Source organism: Fringilla coelebs, assembly GCF_963513975.1.
Source record: "Fringilla coelebs genome assembly, chromosome: 4".
Taxonomy (NCBI): Eukaryota; Metazoa; Chordata; class Aves; order Passeriformes; family Fringillidae; genus Fringilla; species Fringilla coelebs.
The window spans coordinates 65571832-65591261 of record NC_140032.1 but is presented as its reverse complement, the minus strand read 5'-3'; positions in this window follow the sequence as shown (position 1 = coordinate 65591261).

Genomic DNA, 19430 nt, shown 5'->3' with positions numbered 1-19430 from the left:
TGGAATAGTTTCAGTGAGTAGTTTTCCACATACATTTGTAAGATTTCTGTATGCCAGAAAGATTCTTACTGATAGCACAGACTTACCTGGGTAAGTCAGTAAGGAAACAAGGAAGAATACTTAATGAGGGGGAAGAAATGAATAATTTTGATTTCAATTATATTTATGTCCTCTTTTGGCCTTAAATCTGCTTGGATCCAAAATGCCAACACTGTGCACATTCTTCTTCCCAGTATTTTGTTTGACAGTTGGTATGTTGGCAAAATCAAAGGAAAATTATTTAAATATTTGGTGACAACAAAATATTAAATTATCTAAATGAAACCAACATTTGTTTGGGATGCCTGTTTTAAGTTTTATTTTGAGATACAGAGTTCTAAGTAAACACAGCCTGTATTTTTAGAAGTGCTGAGGTCAATCTGAGCTTCAATTAAATTACAGAATGGGAAATCAAGAAATGGATGATTTATGAATGTACCTTTAGGCATGCAAGTATTGGGGTTAAGATACATGAAAATGTTGGAAAGTATTGCATTAATGCGTCTTATAGTGGTAATTTAGTGACCTAATTTTCCAAAAAGCCCATTGAAAGTTAATGGGATATATGTGGCAAAGTACCCAGTTTCTTTTAGAAGAAGCTTTTTTTTAGTCAATAAGCTCTTAAAAGTCCCTGAAAAGCACTATGTCACATTTTGGTTTTAGTCCAACTTCTGTAGTATTTATTGGTTTTTAGTGAGACAAAACCAATATTCTGTTTTCACATTCACAGGCTAAGAACATTATATTCATTTATATTTTTCCAACTGATAAATTCAGTAACTAAATATCTACTTTTCAAGATGTTTCTAATAAAAGGATGATAACATTAAATGGATTTTCTGTGCCACATTTCAATACAATGGACTATCGTGTTGAGGCAAGATTGTTTCTTTATGATTATGTGGCATTCTTTAAAACTTTTCATCCAGTATGTTGTCATTAGAACTGATAAATCAATGAAAACATCTAACCAACTTCAATTAATTTTATTTTGACCTGACTAACTCTGCAATGTAAACTGTATGGATCATAAATGCCATATCAGTACATGCTGATAAAACAGGAAAAAAACCAAACAACAAACAAAGAAGAAAGCTGTTGAAGAATATCTTCAACTGAAAATTTTGTAGATATATTTTTAGGTCAAGTGATAAATACTCCTGACATGTTCAGCATGGCTTCTGGAGGTTAGCATAAAGATTTATGCCTTATTTGAACAGAGAAGGAATAATCCCTGCATGCTTTCTCGTACAATGAATTAACAGAAAAAGTTACAGAATAGCAAATGAATATTTAATAACTGAGCAAATTTGACTGACAAATAAACAGAGTGTAAGAAGAAAAAGAATCTCAAAAGCATTGTATTTATCTAGTTAAAAGAATAAGGAGATAGTCCCTGTTATATTTCTCTGCAACCAACTTGATCTCAAGAACCTCCTTTGAAACGCAAAAGCTTCTGTAACTGTTCTGCATTTATTTCAGCTCCCAGGGGAGGTGTTGATCAGTCTTTCCAAAAGCATCCACGCCATTCATGGATGAAACCCCACCTCCACTGAAGAAAATTTCCTCTTTTTTCAGTGCTATCCAAAATTTTCCTCTGCGGTGTGTGGCTGTGCAAGTAAACTAGCATTTTGTTTTCAGAATGGTATGTGTACAAGTCCAAAGATATGAATGCAAAAAGGGTCTCTGAGGTGCTGATTGGAAGGTTCAGACAGGTGGAGCTCTCTTTCAGAAAACATTGTTTAGAGGCCACTTGAGAGCTCAGCATATGCAGTAGAGCATTTAATTGGTTTTCCCTTAAGTGTGAGGAAGGCTTTCAGCAATTTATTAAGTGTTTATTAAGTGTTGTTCATAGATGTGTAAGCAAGGTGCCATTCACAAAAGGAATGAGGTGAGCCCATGTTCACCTCGTTAGGCTGGCAGCTGGTAGGAAAAGGAACAAGAAAGAAACTGGAGGAAAGAATTAAAAGCAAATAGCTCTTTGTGGGGCCTGATTCCACTGATGAGCACTAATGGGCTCTCTGACCAGCCTCACCTGGGAGCTCCCACAAGCCCTGCACAGTGCTTGCCTGAGGTGTGGACCTTTGCCTGGCCCTGTCTCTCGTCCCAGCTGCTCCAGACAGGAATTTACATGCCTAGGGCTGATGACATGCCCTCTCACCAGCACTGCGTCCTGCCTCTCCTGTTTAATGTGTTTAAAGTATAGTTTAGCTAATTACACTTTTGCCTACTGGAAAAATCATCTATGGATCTTCCCAAAATCATTTATGGATACTGGTTCCCACAAAAATATGGATATTAACTAAAATATCACGGAACCTGTCTGTGAGAGCACAGCCAGCACAGGGCCCCCCCCCAGCTCCTGGCTCTTGCTGTGCCCTGGCAGCAGCACTTGTCAGCACAGCCCTCTGTGATGGGTTCATCCTGTCACAGCCAAAACTTTGAGGCCCCATAGTTTTCCCTTTGATCTCCTCCCTTAACTGAAGACATCTGTCAAGTTTACAAAACTGACACGCAGCTATCAGACTCACGAGCTTGAAAGAAAAAAGAAATAGCTCCTTTACAAAACCAGGGATGAAAACAAGAGGATTCTTCAGAATGTCTATTTCTAAATACAATGATAAAGCCATTGCAGAACAGAGAGAGAGAAAATTATATGCCATTTTCTGAAGTTAGTTTGATACACAGATGTTCCATAAGTTATACTGTTACCAAAATAAGATATCAAAAAAAAAAAACAAAATGAAGCATGGACTTCACTGGAGCCATAATTTCCCTCTAAATCTTTGTATTTCAGATGTCTGTGCTAAAGAGATCCTGAAGTACTCTGACACCAGCAGGAAAGTTTCTCCATGAGCTGTTAGTATCCTCCCAAGGTAGGTCTCATTTCTTCTCTTTTCCTGGTTACATTGGTGAGACACCCAGAGATCTTTAGGCTAATCAAGGCTCTATCCCATCTAGTTATACTAAATTTTAGTTTCCACTCCAGTGATTTTCTAAACAAATGTTGAGACGGAGCAGATGAGGAGCTGCTAGATGAAGGCATCTTTAATAATGGAGTGACTCTGTTTTGTTAAGCTGGCTTTTCTAGATGAGTTGTTTTATTTATTATCAGCTGGGAGAATTTTTGAGATGGCAAAGCAGATGAACAGTTTAGTCAGCAGTGACATAATGATGTGGTTCTGAGGACTTTAATCAATATTGTCTCCTATAGAAGGACCAGAATAGGAGTAGAGATAAGGGAGCTTATAAGAAAAGCCCTTCCTGAGGCTGATAAGATTTACAACAATATTGAAAATTGATAGCAAAGTTGGTATTGATGCATTGGGATATTTCACTTTGTGAAACTAGGTGTTTAAAAATTACTAAATCTAATTATCCAGATGTCACAACAACAGCATGCTTGCCTCTGTCATAGGCAGGAGTTTGATTACAAACACCTTCCACTGAAGAAGAGTTTAGAGTGTTCTATTAAGCAGTGATACTTAAAGACTCTTAGATATGAATACAAGATGGTTACAAATGAGGAATAATGAATGCAAAGATGAAGCCTCTAACTATTTAATAACATTAACCATATTTAACATGAAAAGCAACAAATCCAAAGTCTAGACCTCAGAAGAGACAGTTCTGTTACCATGACTTGGCACTGCCAAAATTCAAGGAGGAATGGGCTGTAAATGCAAGGCTCATGAGGCAGGAAGTACCAACTAATAATTCTTTGGTGTGCCATTAAAACAAACAAAATGGACACCATTAAAAACAAAGAAAAGGTCAAAAGACACAAGAAAAGAAATTAATCTTGAATTATTACTGTGTACCCAGTAAACAGCACCAGCATCTCATCAGAGTACATTTACTGACATGTCTCAGAAATACCTAATTTGGGTTTATGGGATGTGTGATCTTCAGTTAAACACTTGTGTATTAAACTCTGATTCAGACCTTCCCTAAATGCCAACAACTAAACTTTGCAACGTTAATGAAGACTTTCAACAAAGCTTTGATCTGCAAATTATTTACTTTGTAGATCAGTTTTTATAGTTGTACTTGATACCTTGAAAAATGTCTCTGTGCTTTACAAGCTACAGTTGGACTTCTCCCAGTTCTAGTATAACACATTTACTTCAGAGAGATTCCTTTGTTAAGCATCACACTGGATATCCAATTTAATGTGAAATTGTTTTAGGAAAAACAACACTGTCTGCCTGAATTTACTTCTGTAAAAATACTCTGTGTTCTGGTTTTGTTAATTTTTTAACCTTTGGCCTCTTGTGTAATTGCAAAGGGAATTCCTCTGGTACATGAGCAGACTGAGAAAGAAAAACGACTCCCAAAAATGTTATAAAATTATGTTCTGACCTAAAATTTTATAATTTCTTTCAATTAAAAGGGAACTCTTTTACTATTCTTTCTGTATTGTATATGTTCCAACTAAAATATGCATTAATCATAGATTATACAACATGTAATCCTTTTAGAGATCATATTTGTAATGTTCTCGTCTTTTCTGATTTCCCATAGTGCAGTCTAGGACAACTGAATGAACCTATGATTAATCCTCTACATATGGTTCACGCAGACTTTTTGTTTGAGTCTTTATTAAAATTGATATATCACAGGATTAGAAGGCATGCTGAGAATCTGTTTGGATATGAAGAACAAATCTGTACATAAAGCTGTTCACATTTCACAAAATCACAGAATGTTCTGAGCTGGAAGGGGCCCCCAAGGACCCCCAAATCCAACTCCTAAGGGAATGGCCCGCACAGGGATCCAACCTGCAGCCTTGGTGTTTATTAGCTCTGGCCAACTGAGTGATCTCATTATTTACACTATAATTAAACAATATGGAGATTTATTTTAAATCAATGGTGCCTTAGGCCAGTATCATTGACACAGTAATAACAATTACATTGACCCAGATAATCTGAATTACGTGCAGCAATGCTCTGTGATGGAATTACCATTACATTTTTTACACAGCAGCAGCAAAGGTGATGACAGTAGGAAACTGACCATTAAATAGAGTCCATCTGCAATGGACTGGGAATTGGTTTTATTGATCATAATAAAAATGACATGTATAATGTTTGACAGGTGCATAAGGTGAAATGGCCATCAGACTTTTCCAGTGCTCTATCCTGGGTTCATTGGTGTGGAGAGCTTCCTTTCATCAATGTCATGGTCACACATGGCATGCTCTGTAAAATTCCTTCCTTCTGGAGGGAAACTGTTCCTGTCAGACACATTTTGTGTGATTCTCCACGTCTCATATCACTGAAATTGAAACTAAGCAGCCACCGAGCTGCTTAGTTAGTAAAATTGTTAAAATCTTGAATCTCTGAGGATCATTTTGCTATTGGCAGATGTCCTCTATAAAACAAATTACTAATATCTTCTTTTAGGTGGTAGTGAAATAATAAATATGTATACTTATACTTAATATAGAATGCTAATAATATCAATATAACTATGTGTCACGTATTTATTATATAAAATAAGTAAAAGTAAAAAGTTGTGACAACAGAATATTCCAACATTCCTCATATTTCTCTGCTGTTTGTTACAAGCTTCCCTTTCAAATCTTTTATTGCTCTTCAAGAAGTCACTCTTCTCATTTCTCATGGGGCTTTTTTTCCCCTGATCTTTAGTTCCTGTTTGCTTATTATCATTGATGAGCTTGTTGCCTGACTAACAGATAGCTGTGGCTGCAAATCACATCTCTTCTGCAGTTTGTTCTTTTGGAATAACAGCCTCTTAACATGGAAGGAAATTAAAGAGAGTTTCCTAAATGAAACAAATAGTTCCAGCAACACCATTCATTTGCACAAGATCCTGTAGAGAAAGCATCACAGATTCCAAAGGAAAAAGGCAGATACATAAAACTCATCTTAGTCACAGCAGAGTTTTGGGAACTTAGGCATCTAAACCCAAAGTTTATTTGGATTGTGTGGCCTGGTGTTGAGCTTCTTTTAGAGCCTTGGCTGATTTGTGACAAAGAAGATTAACTTTATCACCATCACTGGAACCTACAAATAAATTCTGTAGCCAAGCCAACTAACCTGGGAAACTTGGGGCATTGCAATCCTATTGTCTGCACTGCTGTCAACATCCAAACCCTGCTCTGGATAAACCTGGCTGGCCTCTATTGCATTTTCAACTTTTGAAAGTAGTTTTGTAAGGGTAGTGGTTGAAGCATAGATAAGGTAGAGTTTTTAGGGGGAACTGACATCTTTTGTTGTGCCAAGTGATACAGCTGACCAAAAAAAAAAAATAGGAGTGTTACAGAGGGATTTTTAATCCCTCACAGTAAGAGTGGAACAAAGAGTACTAAAGAATGACAAAACTGAGCTGAGATTTTCTTCTTCTGGGAGAGAGGGAGAAATAGAAAAACACCCAAACTTTTATCCTCCATTGTGTAATGGGATTACACAGAGGGTAAACAATTGGGTGTCCTGTCCACTCATAATTTTGAAAGGAAGCAACATGTCTAGCAGCAATTCCCAGAGAGAATCCACATGGAGAGAACTATTTTGAAGGATATCTGGAGAAGACTGTGTCCTCACCAGGAAGGTAAAACTGCCCAGTGCACTGGGCTGTTTTGTGCATCCTTTTGGAGAGGGGAAGGCAAGAAGGCAGTAAGAGTGAGAAAGGGAAATAAAAAGTCCTAGGTCTTTTTGGAAGCAGAGAGATTTTGGCAGAAGTTTGGGACACCTGGAGATTTGCATTTACTTGTCTGATTTATTAATATCCTGAAATGTGTAGCAGGAGATTTGCAGAACTTTATATGCCTCCTCTTAACTAGCCAAGCCTTCTTTCAGTGGTCAGTAATTTGTTTATTTTGATCTTTGTTTAAAGCCCACCCCCCCTGTAAATTTAATTTTTTTTCTCTGAAACAATTTCAGGAGTAACATTCAAAATTTTTTTCTTAAAATACACCAGAAGAAATTGGTGAAACTTTTTTGAAATAGCACCTGAAATAGGGTAGCAATCCTTCCCATTCTCTTGCTGGCCTGAATACATTACAGAGCCAGTTAGCCACTTGTGAAATACAGAGTTATCTCGAATCTGTTTGACTTTCCAAGTCATTTAGCTGCATTTATCTGCAATATATAACTAATTCTGAGAGTCTGGATACTGCACAAATTTGGTATTACAGTATCAAAACCTTCTTTTCAGGGTATTTGTAAAGCCTCAGTGATGAAGCACTTTATCAAAGCATATGGAGTGACAAAGCTAAAAGGAATTTAGGTTTTATTTTCCTATAGAAAGAAAACAAACTGCCAAGAGGAATAGAAAACAAACAAGACCACCTGCAATATATTCTGTACAAGACTATTATAAAAGGTCTGAAAATTTGATATGCTTTTGGTGTGATCTATGCCTTGATCTCAAATAACAAATCAATCTACTAAAGGAACAGAAACGCTAAATTTGCATATCTGACTGAATATTCATCTGACATGTATTTAAAAGGCATTCAGCTGCAAAGGCTTCACTAAGTGTTTCTGTAAAGGCTACTACTTTGCATTTCTGTGAATGCTTCTGAGTTAAGCAGATAACACCTACTTCCAGCCCTCTAATTTGTCATCATAGGAGCTGTAAGAAAAACTAAAAAAAGAAAAAAATTCCCAGCTACCCACAAGGCTTGAAGCTATTATAGAAAAGATTCCAAATCTATACAGTGTGCTAAGATCAATCCTCTGAGAATAAAAAGGTAGGTAATTTTAAATTATTATTATTTTATTGAAAATGAGCTGTTTCACTATCAGTCCATCTAGAGCCTTATCCAGATTTTTCTCCGACACTATTTAAAACAAGGCCAGAGTATCAAAAGCAAGCTGCCACAGATCAAACTCTGCAAAGCTGACATTGCAGAACTGAAATGAACTCAGGGAACCATGTGTCAGAACACAGGCTATTGATACACACCATTATTAATTGGAGTTGGTAAAGCTTTTAAAATTTTCATGGAGTCTCAGATCAGAAGGCGTTATTTAACTTAATTTGATCTCTTTTATGTCACAGGCCTTTCTGATTCATGTTACCAGAGTCAGGATGATCTTAGACTAAGCATTTTGTTCCTTAGAACTATGAGAGAGCAGAGTGTGGTGTTTGTGAGGTCCCCAGGATGAGGTGAGAGATGAGAATCTGAGTCCATGTTGTTAGAAGGCTGATTTATTATTTTATGATATTATATTAAAGAATGTGATACTAAAACTATACTGAAAAATAGAGAAAGGATACAGACAGAAGGTTTAACAAGAATGATAATGAAAAACTTGTCACTGACTCCTCATAGTCTGACACAGCTGATGGTGATTGGTCATTAAGTAAAAACAATTCACATGGAACCAATCAAACATGCACCTGTTGGTAAATAATCTCCAAACCACATTCCAAAGTAGCAAAGACAAGAGAAGCAATCAGATAATGTTGTTTTTTCTCTGAGGCTTCTCATCTTCCCAGGAGAAGAAATCCTGGATTTTTCAGAAAATATGACGGTGACAGCAGTGGGCACAGAGATTTTGGTGTCACCAAGATATCTGTCTTGGCAGGAGGTTGGTGAGCTCACATCTACATAGATGATTTCAGCAGGTGAGCACAGCAGAGGAGCTGCTAAACCTCCAAGTTGTGTTCCATATTGAATACACTTTTACAGAGAAATTTCTTTCTGACACCAAGGCTGCTTTTGGCTAAATCTGTCAGTTTCATATGACAGGTTCACATGTCCCTGTTTTCTCTTTTGAGGAAATCAGAATACAAGGTCCTTGGACCACTGCCCTCCACGTGTTTGGCATGTGGATAAAAATTATTCCTTCACCTTAGGAGACTGGGATTCCTTTTTGTGCAGTGAAGTATAGCCAAAGAGACTGTAAATATGTGAAAAGGCTGGATCAGATACAACAATAAAAACCCCCAAAACCTAGCTGCTGTAGTTCATCCCTTCCAACAAACTGCTGCATCTAGCTTTGGCCAATTTATCCTTCTTCAGCCAGAACAAATCCTCCATTTACACCCAGGTAAACTTCAGCATCCTTATGTAAAAGCTTTACCCAAGAAGATGACAGTGTTAAACTGTGATGCAGAAAACTGACAGTAATTCTTGTCTTTTATAGCAAGTGTCATAAGCATGTGAGGTAGTCTGTCAACCTTCATCTCATTAAAGCCCCAGACTGGAAAGGATGAACAGTAAGACTCATCAATCGACAAATTCCAAGGCCAGAGGCAGCCCCCCTTTTGGGGGAGATATAAAGCTGTTTTTTTAGTACAATTCCAAATTTAGTGCAATTCCAGCCCTCAAAAAGTCTGACCCATGTTGGCTGTGAGACTCTGTCTTTTAAGTTTAAGTGTGTATATATATATATATATATATATACACACATATGAACAGAGGCATTTTCCTTTTTTCACCCATGCTAAACATTCATTTCTGAAGACTTCTGAATATTTTGCCTCCTGTTCATGCTGCAATTTTTGAAGTATTAGGTCTTGTCTGTAGTTTTCTTAGATGACAAGAATTTCACAAGGTGATTGTTAGAGAATGATGAAAGAGCCTCTAGCTCATTAATGTGTGACTGGGACAAAATCAAATATCTTACGTGTAAGACAAACAGCATTTTCTTTTTTCTGGAATATTCTGGATATTTTTACCAATTTGTAGCTTAGAGACCTAAAGATAACATTTTTTTGTCCGAGTTTCCTGGCTTTTTTTCCTCCCCTGAACTTGCCTAGTGCTTTTTTGGACCTATATAAACACACTACCCCCAAAAATCTTTCAGTTAAGAAGTTATCTCACTTAACTGGAGTGTTGTTAAGAACCACTTCATTTTTTAGGTGACTTTTCTTCTTGCTAGTTTCATTTGATGCCTCTGGGTCTTAACCTGGAAGACACAGTCAGTAGTTGATCTCTCTTCACATTCTCCTTCCCCCTCTGTTTTATATACCTCAGCTACCATCCTTCCAGTCATCTGGATAATTAACTCAAAATTACTTTATCTTCAAGAATTTCATTATATACTAGTAGTTCCACTAATTTATAGGGGATAATTGTCAGGCTGATCTGCCTATAATTCCCCATGGTTTTGTAAGTGGAATATATTAAGATGGTGTTGCCAGGACAAGGCTGTCTCAGGAAGGTTTTTAATTTTGCAAGATTTGCTAAAAAGTATCATTAGTGTTTCAACAGTCTCCTAAGCTACTTTGTTTAAGGCTCTTGGCTAAAGATTTTCAAGCTGCTGGTTTGAAAATACTTTTCTTTTAGCAACTAGTAGGTAGGTCTTCCTGCTCCTCAGCATCACCATCGTGGATATTTGCTCTTTTTCTATTCCAGCTATAGAACAGAAGTATCTGCTCAACACACTCTTCTTTCAGAAATTCTACCAATTGCATCAAACAGTAGATCTACACAAACCTTGGGATTTCCTTTGTTTCTTTTGCTAGAAAACTTATTTTCAGCTAAAAGATTCAGAGCAGTTTCTGACAATCTGACCCTTTCGGGTCAAAGATCTAAAATTCAGGCATGTGAATTCCCAAGTCACCTTTTACAAATGTGGGCTAGCGACAAGACTGACTAAAACTTTGTACCTCGGGGGCAGGAGGCACGTGCTTTTAATTAGAATAGAAATTGTGGCTTTAATTAGAATGGAATTGTTATACTCACATAAAATCAGAAACCTTTTTTTTTTTTTTTCATTCAGCAAAGCTTTTGGTTTTTTTTATAGTGTAGGTGACTTGCTCTTAAGGAATTATTCACTGAAAATACATCCTTAAGAACAGGTTAAATTACAACTTAAGAAACACAGGGAAACTGGTGTTTTGTGCTAAAGTAGTGCCATAAAAACAAACTGCTTCTCTTTGGTCTCCTAAAACATGCACACAGGAGTTCTTGAACATCTGCTATAGTTACACAACATTCACTATAAGGAAAAAAGAACCCCTTTATTCATCCACAAGATTCCTTAATTGGTCTAGCAGTCTTGGATGAAGGACTTATCTTGCACAGCTGTTTGTAGCATTGCATGGCATGTTTAGAGTTGACAGAGATAAATGACACTATGATTGACAGTTTACTTTTCTTCTATACAGTTTTTTAAGCTGCAAGATCAATTGGGCATCTCTAAATTTTGCAAGGGAGAAACAGATCTATTTCTACTTCCAATTATTTTTATTCTACATGACATGCTGAAACCTGTCATAGCTAAGACCCAATTGTCCAGTTTTAATATGGTTCACTCTCTTTCATCAAAATAACTTCTATTACACTTCATCAAAAAAAAAAAAAAAATGACACTGCTAAGGTAATTGGAGGCATGTATTATTGTGAGCCTGGAAAACTGACTGCAGAGAAATGCCCAAGTAACTTATTCACCTCAAATTAATCATGCAAACAAAAGAGAGGATGCTTCTGTGGGCAAAAAAAAGTTGCCTCTTCATGGAAGCCTTTCTAAAATGGTACTGGGAACTGCAGTGATGCTGCTGCAGGTTTTCTAGGTAGGAAACGAGTGGATTGTAACCTGCTGCTGTTGGAGATAGAAGCATTGACCTTAAAGGTGTACAGGGTGTGCAGTGGCTGGATAACGGAGTGCAAACACTCATGGACTCAGGAAATCAGCTGTGAGATCCTGTCCTGAAGGAGCAGCATGCCTCTGTCTCCCTCATGATGGTCTCATGTTCTCTAAAATGTCTTCCCTTGACTCACTCTCAATAAGAAGGTAATTATACATAGTGTGACAAGATGCTTGTTTTCCCTAATTACCCAGCTGGAACAAAGGTGTGTGCCCTTAGTGCAACACCAACCAGCGAATGAAGCTGAAAAATAGAGGTAGTGATTTTGCCTTTCTAGAAAAAGAAGGAAACATCTGATTTTCCTCTCTACATGCCCCTTTTTATACTTCTTTTATACATTATATACACTTTATAAATCATGTGCAAAAATGCACAGGATGGAGGGTCTGGGAGGTAAATTGTTCTGTTGAAATAAACAGTGACTGCTTCCAAAGAGTCCTTGTGTGTGTGTGTGTGTGTGTATGTGCACATGGGTGTGTGCACGTGGGGAAGAGACAAGAGCTTGAGAGGTTCTTGGTAGGCATGGGGATGTCCTGGGGATTGTCTACAGGCTTCTGACAGGAATTGACAAAACTCTAGAAGGGAAGAGGTGATTGATGTGGAAGGCTAACAGGAGCAGAGAGGAGACTGAAAGCAAGCTGCACAGGGAAAGAGGGACATGAATAAGATGGGAAAATCTGCCAAGATAAATACCAGAGTAATATAAATTTAAAGAGGAAAAAAAATTGCAAAGCAAAACGAAACAAAGCAAAAATCAAGAAAAAGTTTAAAAACACCCTGACACATGCAAGGAGACCTAAGAGGTGAAAAAATGTTTACTTAATGAAAGCTTGAGGCACATATGTTTTCTCTGCTTTAAAATGTTAACAAGGAACAAATTAGAAAAAGAGAAAGAAGAAGTCTCATTTCCTGGTTTGCCTGAGGCAGCAAAGAGCCCAAAGCTTAAATGATGAAGGAACATTATTTAGCAGAAATTGGTGTTCAGAAAGGGCAGCCATCCTTTGTATTGTCAGTGAATGCAGTTGTCATGAAAGACAGAAATACTTTTTTCTGAGCTAGGAGATTGCACATCAGTAAGCACTTTTGGTCCCACTGTGCTTTGATTTCATCTGCAGGACCTCCTGTTATATCAGGACACAAGACATGCCTTTCTGGGATGTTGTAAAGCAGAATGCTGGAAGTAGCTGCTGTGGTTATGAATGATTGATGAAGGCCAGAGTAGAAAGATGAATTTAGAAAGATGAATTTTTTTTTTTTTTTTTAATTGCTTCTGATAGTCATTATTTTTCAACAAGCCTGTCCTGGCAGCTTTTGATCATAAAGATAAGGACACACTTGAAGACACAGTGCTAACTTTAAGGGTCATGAGGCTTAATGCCACAGAAATAGTAATAGGAGCCCACTGTCTTATGGATGTGGAATCCTAGAACAATTGCATGGAGAAGGTGGGACAGCATTCTGCAATGTTAGGAATCAACTTTCTTTGAGATCAGTATCTTTTGAGGGATGAGTGGGAGTTACAAACTTGCATTTGTACATGTGTAGTAAAACACGAGGGTCCTTAAATCTTCAAAAAAACTTGAATAACTGGAGAAGCTAAGGTGCAGGTATAGGTTCACTATTCCTTGACCTCCAGAGAGTGGAACATGACTTCACCTTGGTAACACCATTCCAGGCTGTCAGCTTTCTGCCTATTCAACAGCAGCAGAACAGCCCAATGCAATTTTACCTTTGCATTCAGGGTTGCTCCATTCAACAGCTGTGCTTTGGCTGTAAGAGGAAAGGATTCATCAATTAAGTGGAACAGCTTCTGTCCCTTGCTTTAACCTCACTGTTTTTTTGTGCTCAGTTACTTACACTCTTTAGCAATGCAAGTGCACACTCCTTTCCTGTGCCTGTTTCCTATTTGTTTATTTTCAGCTGAAAGCAGATGCACATTAGAGCTGCATTTTTGGGTAATTTAGCACGTGCCAAATTACAGTGATATCTCCAGTGCTTTGTACAACATTACATCAGTGCAAAACTGGTTGATTGCTTCCTGTTGTCTTCCTGTTGTCTCACCAAACGCCAGAGTAATTATTACAGTAATGCACATTGTTACCTTGATGTTGTTTACACCCAAGTGTTTTTCATCCAATAACAAAGTGAGCTAAATTGCTGTATAAACTGCAGCCCTGAGTCAATACTGTATCCAGCAGCAAAATGCAAAATACAAAAAGAAAAAAAAAAGAAGGAAATGCAGGCTCAGGCTATACACTGACAAGTGGCAATGAATACATTGAACATAAAGTGAAGTAATAAATTAACACTTCTGTTTCTCTGCCTCAGTGTCCCAGAAAGCTGTTATAGAGATGATAGCATGCTACTGATTTGTTGCAGCTGCTTCTCTGTTTTCTGTCAGAATGTATCCCACTCCAATTCTGTGCTTTATTTTCACTTCTCTTTTGTACAGACCTAAATCTCAACATTACACCCTTTATTAACATTTCTGTCAAACCCCTAACCTTTGCAAAAAAATTGCAGTAATTCCAGTTCATAATTCATCTTTTAAAAAAATAAAAAAGAATACCTGTGTACTCTTTGGGAATGTAAAATTGCTTTTTCTTATTGAGGTATTCAGGTGTCAGTGCAATTGCTATCACTAGGACTGCAATCATTACGGATTTTGGTTGATATGCAAAAGGGTGTTATGAATGTGAATATAGCTATATGATTCTTTCATTTTCAGACTGCAGACACGTTGAAATATGCATTTAAGTAGTTCCTTGGTTTCAGTTCTGTTTTTAAAGAAATGATCTTTATCTACAAATCTTTGGCCTGAAAATTTAGGTTTGTCTGAATCACTGGGCACCCAGATGTTCTGAGGCTTATCTCTGTGTTAAAAAAACTTCTGTGTTTAAAACCTCTGAGTTCGAAAAACTTAGCTGAGAACTTTGGCAAAATCTGGGAAGTTTTCACCTTTCCTCTCTTGGGTTCCTAAGCAAAATCAGAAAGACAGAAATTTACTTTCTGAAAAGCTTCAGACACATGAAATAACATTACCTCACAGTCTGACTACCTGCTTTAACTTTTGTTTGGTATAAAACTGAGATTGGGTTTTGTTGGATGTCAATAGAGTAATTACTGTAATTTTAGAGATTATGAGATTGGTTTGCTTTTGATATTTGCTATCCAAAATAAAATGGTCATTAACAAGAGGTCAGGTAGAGGAAAACATATCAAAACATTGGCTTATAATGCATAAGATAGATATGAATATGAAAAATGCATAGAGAACTCAGTTACTAAGATTTGGCCAGGTTTCCATGTTAGCTCTATGAGAAGATCCTATTTAATCTCTGTATTTAAGGCTAAAATTAATATTCTGTTTTCTACCAGCTGTTTCAGGTGGCAGTCACAGAATAGAACCTTAGGAATGTACTTTTTTTTTTTATAATACCATCATTCAAATGTTGTTTTTCAAGATTTAATTATGATTTAAATTTTATTCATCTGTTTTTTCTTTTCTTTCCCCAGTGCTGCTGTGACTGAACTATGTGGGAAAGCACATTGAAAGCTACAAGACCAGGAAAATAAAAAAAAAATAAAGGAATGATAGAAGTCTTGGTATCCCTTGATGTAGAAGAGAAAGAGAAAACAGAGGAAAAAAAGTAAGATTTTTAAAGGTGTTTTTTTTTAATTTAAATTTTGGTGAGACAGTAGCAGAAATGTGATTCTTGTGGTCATCAACCTGATTTAATATAAATTCTACTCCTTGCAGCCCGTCCTTTTTAGAGAAGGAAATTATTTCAGTGACTTAAGGTGTATAATGCTGATTGGGTTCAGTATTGATTTGTAAGGATTAGCAACAGTGATATAAAATCAGGTAGCATTTAGAACTCAAACTCTAAATTTTGGTTTGATTGTACCTCAGTTTATTAAATGGCCAGTTAATAATTATAGTCTAGGACTGTGACCATCAAATCTCTTGTCAGGAGCAGTGTGTTTATGATGGAGTTTGTTCTTGTGAAATGGATATATGTATGCACATAATTAACCCTTCCAAATACTTTTTTTGGAACATATGTTTTGGGTTGTCCTCTATTCCTTCTTTTTCTGCATTCAGTTTCTTGTTCACACTGATGTCTCTGTTTTTTATTTCTTGAGCATTTAGATCATTGAGCTTTATTCCTAGTGTTTCTAATTTTGCATTTATGATCAGGCTCAGCTAACCAAACTCTCCCAACATTTATGAAAACTTGTGAAAATCACTTATCAATTCTTCATGGCAGAAGGTTTTGTTTGTTTTGTAGACCTTGATACATGCTACTATATTTTTTTAATATATAATGCAAGCCATGTATTTGGAAGCCAGTAGTAATAAGCATCTTCTGAATCATAGTGCTCTGCTTCTTTCCCAAATCCATGAAAAACAACACAAACACACACAAACTCATTCCCTTACAATAACTGTGCTTCCTAAAATGCAAACTATTAAACTTCAAAGTCTCCTACCAAAGCTGACCTCAATGAACTCGTGTGCATTATATGGTAGGGCCATTCAGGCTTCTCTCTTCCTGATGCCAACATGCAGAACAAATGAATTATTAAAAGTCTCATTAATGCATTCAATGTCATTGCTGGAAGTGGAAACCAAACATGGATGGGAAAATTTTAGTCCTGTTCTGTAATGGATGGGCTCAACTTTAGGAAGTTAGATATTGTTCTTTTCTCGTGTCTGGCTGAACCTTCAAGAAAAAAATATTCCCCAATGTGAACATCAATTATATTTAGGTTATCTTTTCCTCTTAATAAGGGTACTTATTATATTTGTGGAATGAGCACATTAATTTTTTAAGGGATTCATCTTAGATAGTCATCTACACATTGCTCAATAAAAATACATATAAAAGAGTTTCTCGGTAGCCAAAAAAATTATGAATGTGTGCATGCTTCTCTCTGTATTTGTGAAAATAATTTTTGTATGTCTGTCAAAATGTCAAAACAAAGTAACAAATACTGCAGTGAAACAGGAGAAAGCAACAATCAAACTTTTGGAAATTTTAAAGCATTGGCAAGGAATTTCACTAACTGACTAGCTAGAACCACACTTTGAGCGGGGGTGTAATATAATTGCATAATTGTCTTTGCTCTGTCCTCTTTACTCATAATCAGGAGCACTCAGAGTTTATATTTAACCATCTAAGGGTTTATGTGTGATATTCTAATTTACTGTCATGGGTGGTTTTTTAAGTATGAAGCAATATAAACAAGGAGAAGGAAATTCTAGCTGCAATGCAGAGAGCATCCAGGAGGAGCAGGGCTGGTTACAGAGTGAGATCTCTGGAATTTAGGCCCTTTGTTCTGGGAAGAGCAGAAAAGCTTGCAAATGCATTTTAGGCAGTTATAAAAAGGTCATTTTTTGTGCTCCATGTTGAGCTCTGATGCTAGATGACTTGCATAAATACCAGCCAGTCACTTCACAGCACTGTGCAGCACCCTCATTCCTTAAAGTGCTTGAGGAACAGAACCTTACAGACACCACCAAAATAAGAGGAAAGAAATAGCCCCATGCATGAACCACTGTGGAGTGTCCACCCCACAGCAGAATCCTGGCAATCCTGCTTTATCTCTTCTCCTGAAACACTGAGTCCAACTTGGTTCCTCAAATCCTTATCAGATTGTTTGTCTGTGTATTACAGCAATCTTTTGATTAGCTATATTCTGTATGCTGGGGTCAGGATAGAAGGAAATTATTCTGGTAAGGCTTAGGATAGTAATGATGAAGCAGACTTTTACAGTTGCTGCTGCTGAGACCTCCACGATTTCCCAGCGAGGGACTTCAATTCTGCTCACAATTGTTTCCTCATGTGCAGCACACAGCAGGATCATAATCCTGCTTATAGCAATGGGAAATGGGACAGAAAGTGACAAAAAAGAAGACCCCTTCTGCACTGAAGCAGCCTGATGTGCAATATTTTGTCTATTTAGAGTCATCCCTGTGGTCTGCACTAATGACATTATCTCCCAGGAGACCATTATCTGATGATTGCATCCCATCACGGATTGCGCGGAGTGGCCTGAGCGCTTTTGGAAAATATTATTTCTGTAACACCTGCTACATCCCCGTCTCCTGTTGGAAATCTAATTCCTCCTTTGGCCTGATGCTTTTCTACATTTCCCACAGTCTGTTTTCCTCTGTTGCAAGGCCAGCTCAGTTTCCCGTGGTGCAGCTGTAAAGGGCTACTGCCCCTATCAGCCTTGTCTTGCTCATCATCTCTGTATCAGTCTGATCTGATGTGCTGTCATCTTTGCTGCTGGCATATAAATTACATTGCTGATTTTCTCTGTTTTCTCTGACTTACTTAAGGCTTTTAAGAGCATGGATTCTGGCTGTGACAACTTGCCGTTCCTGGAATCCGTGGCTGTCTTGTCTTGTGTTAATTCATCTTATAAAACTCGCTATTTCTGCGTTCAGTAAGAGTACGAGCGACTCTGTTAACATTCTTCTTCATTACATCTGTCAATATTTTTCTGAAGGGTCTTGCTCTCAGATACTTCTTTTTCCTGCACAGTTTTTTTCATTTCTGTTTTTCCCTCTCTGTCATTTCTAGGGAACTGACTATTTACGTTTTATTGCGAGGAGCAAGTTGTCATATTTGTATCAAAATATAGCTGAGATGATTGCTGTTTTCAAACTGGAATTTTAAACGCATATATTTCTATATTTCTACATATGCCATATACTTATAACAAATTCACAGGGCTGGATTTGCATATGGCTTGCATTAAGCTTCCTATGTCTCCTGGAGCGTTTCCCAGTGCTTTATTAAAATCATATGCCTTAATTTTTCATAATTAGAAAGATATTTGAAATGTATTAAAATATTAAAATTTTGTAAAGATAGGATATGCTTTATCTTACAGCCTCATACTAGCTATTCTCAATCTTCTTTATCCATATTTTTGAGGGATTAGTCATTCTTACCCACTGAGGTGAGTTACTTTTCTAACACTTCATATGAAAAATGTGGAAAATGATACAGTTAGATGGTATTCTTTTTGTCCAAAAAAGCTACATAAAGAAAGCCCCATTTGAAAGGCTTTAGGGCTTCTGAAATGTAAGAAGAAACAGAATTTTAAAAAGAGAAAACATCTAAAGGCTAATTTTTGTCTGTCTGAATCTTAAAGCAAAAAAGCAGTCTTAAGAAAAGCATCTTAGATGAGCAGCGCACCTTAAATTGCAAACTGAGAGCTCGTGTTACAAAGCCCTTTCATTTTCAGAACTGTATGCAGAAATTACTGTGAACTTTTATGCAGGTTTCCCTTTTTCAGGGCTTTTTGAAGTTCTCCTTTAACTGTCTGCTCTGCATCCTGATTGAGGTTCGGCACATTTATATCCAAAGGAAATCACATCACGGCTGAAAGTAAATGGCATTGCTTCAGAAGACTACTGCTTCTTAAAGAAATAATTTTTTCAACCTCCTTTTGATCTTCCAAAAGAAATATTAATATAATTATTTGAAGCAGAAAAACCTTTAAGCTTTCAAGCCATTACTATAACCTATAAAAATAGCCCTTTGTAATAAATTAATTACCCTTTCAGTTCCTGTATCCATTTAAAACTCTCTGTGCAGGAGAATCGCTCTGTTACCTGTGAGTGGGAGCTTGAACAAGATTAGGTTATTTTTTGCTTCTGAACATTTTAAACCAAGTAACCATTTTTAAATGACCCCAGAGTGGGGAGGTATGGACTGGCTCACCCAGCTATCAAGAATAATGATTTATAACTTTTTTTTTTCTGAATCTGCCTGGAAAGCCTGAGACTCTTTCAAAAAAAA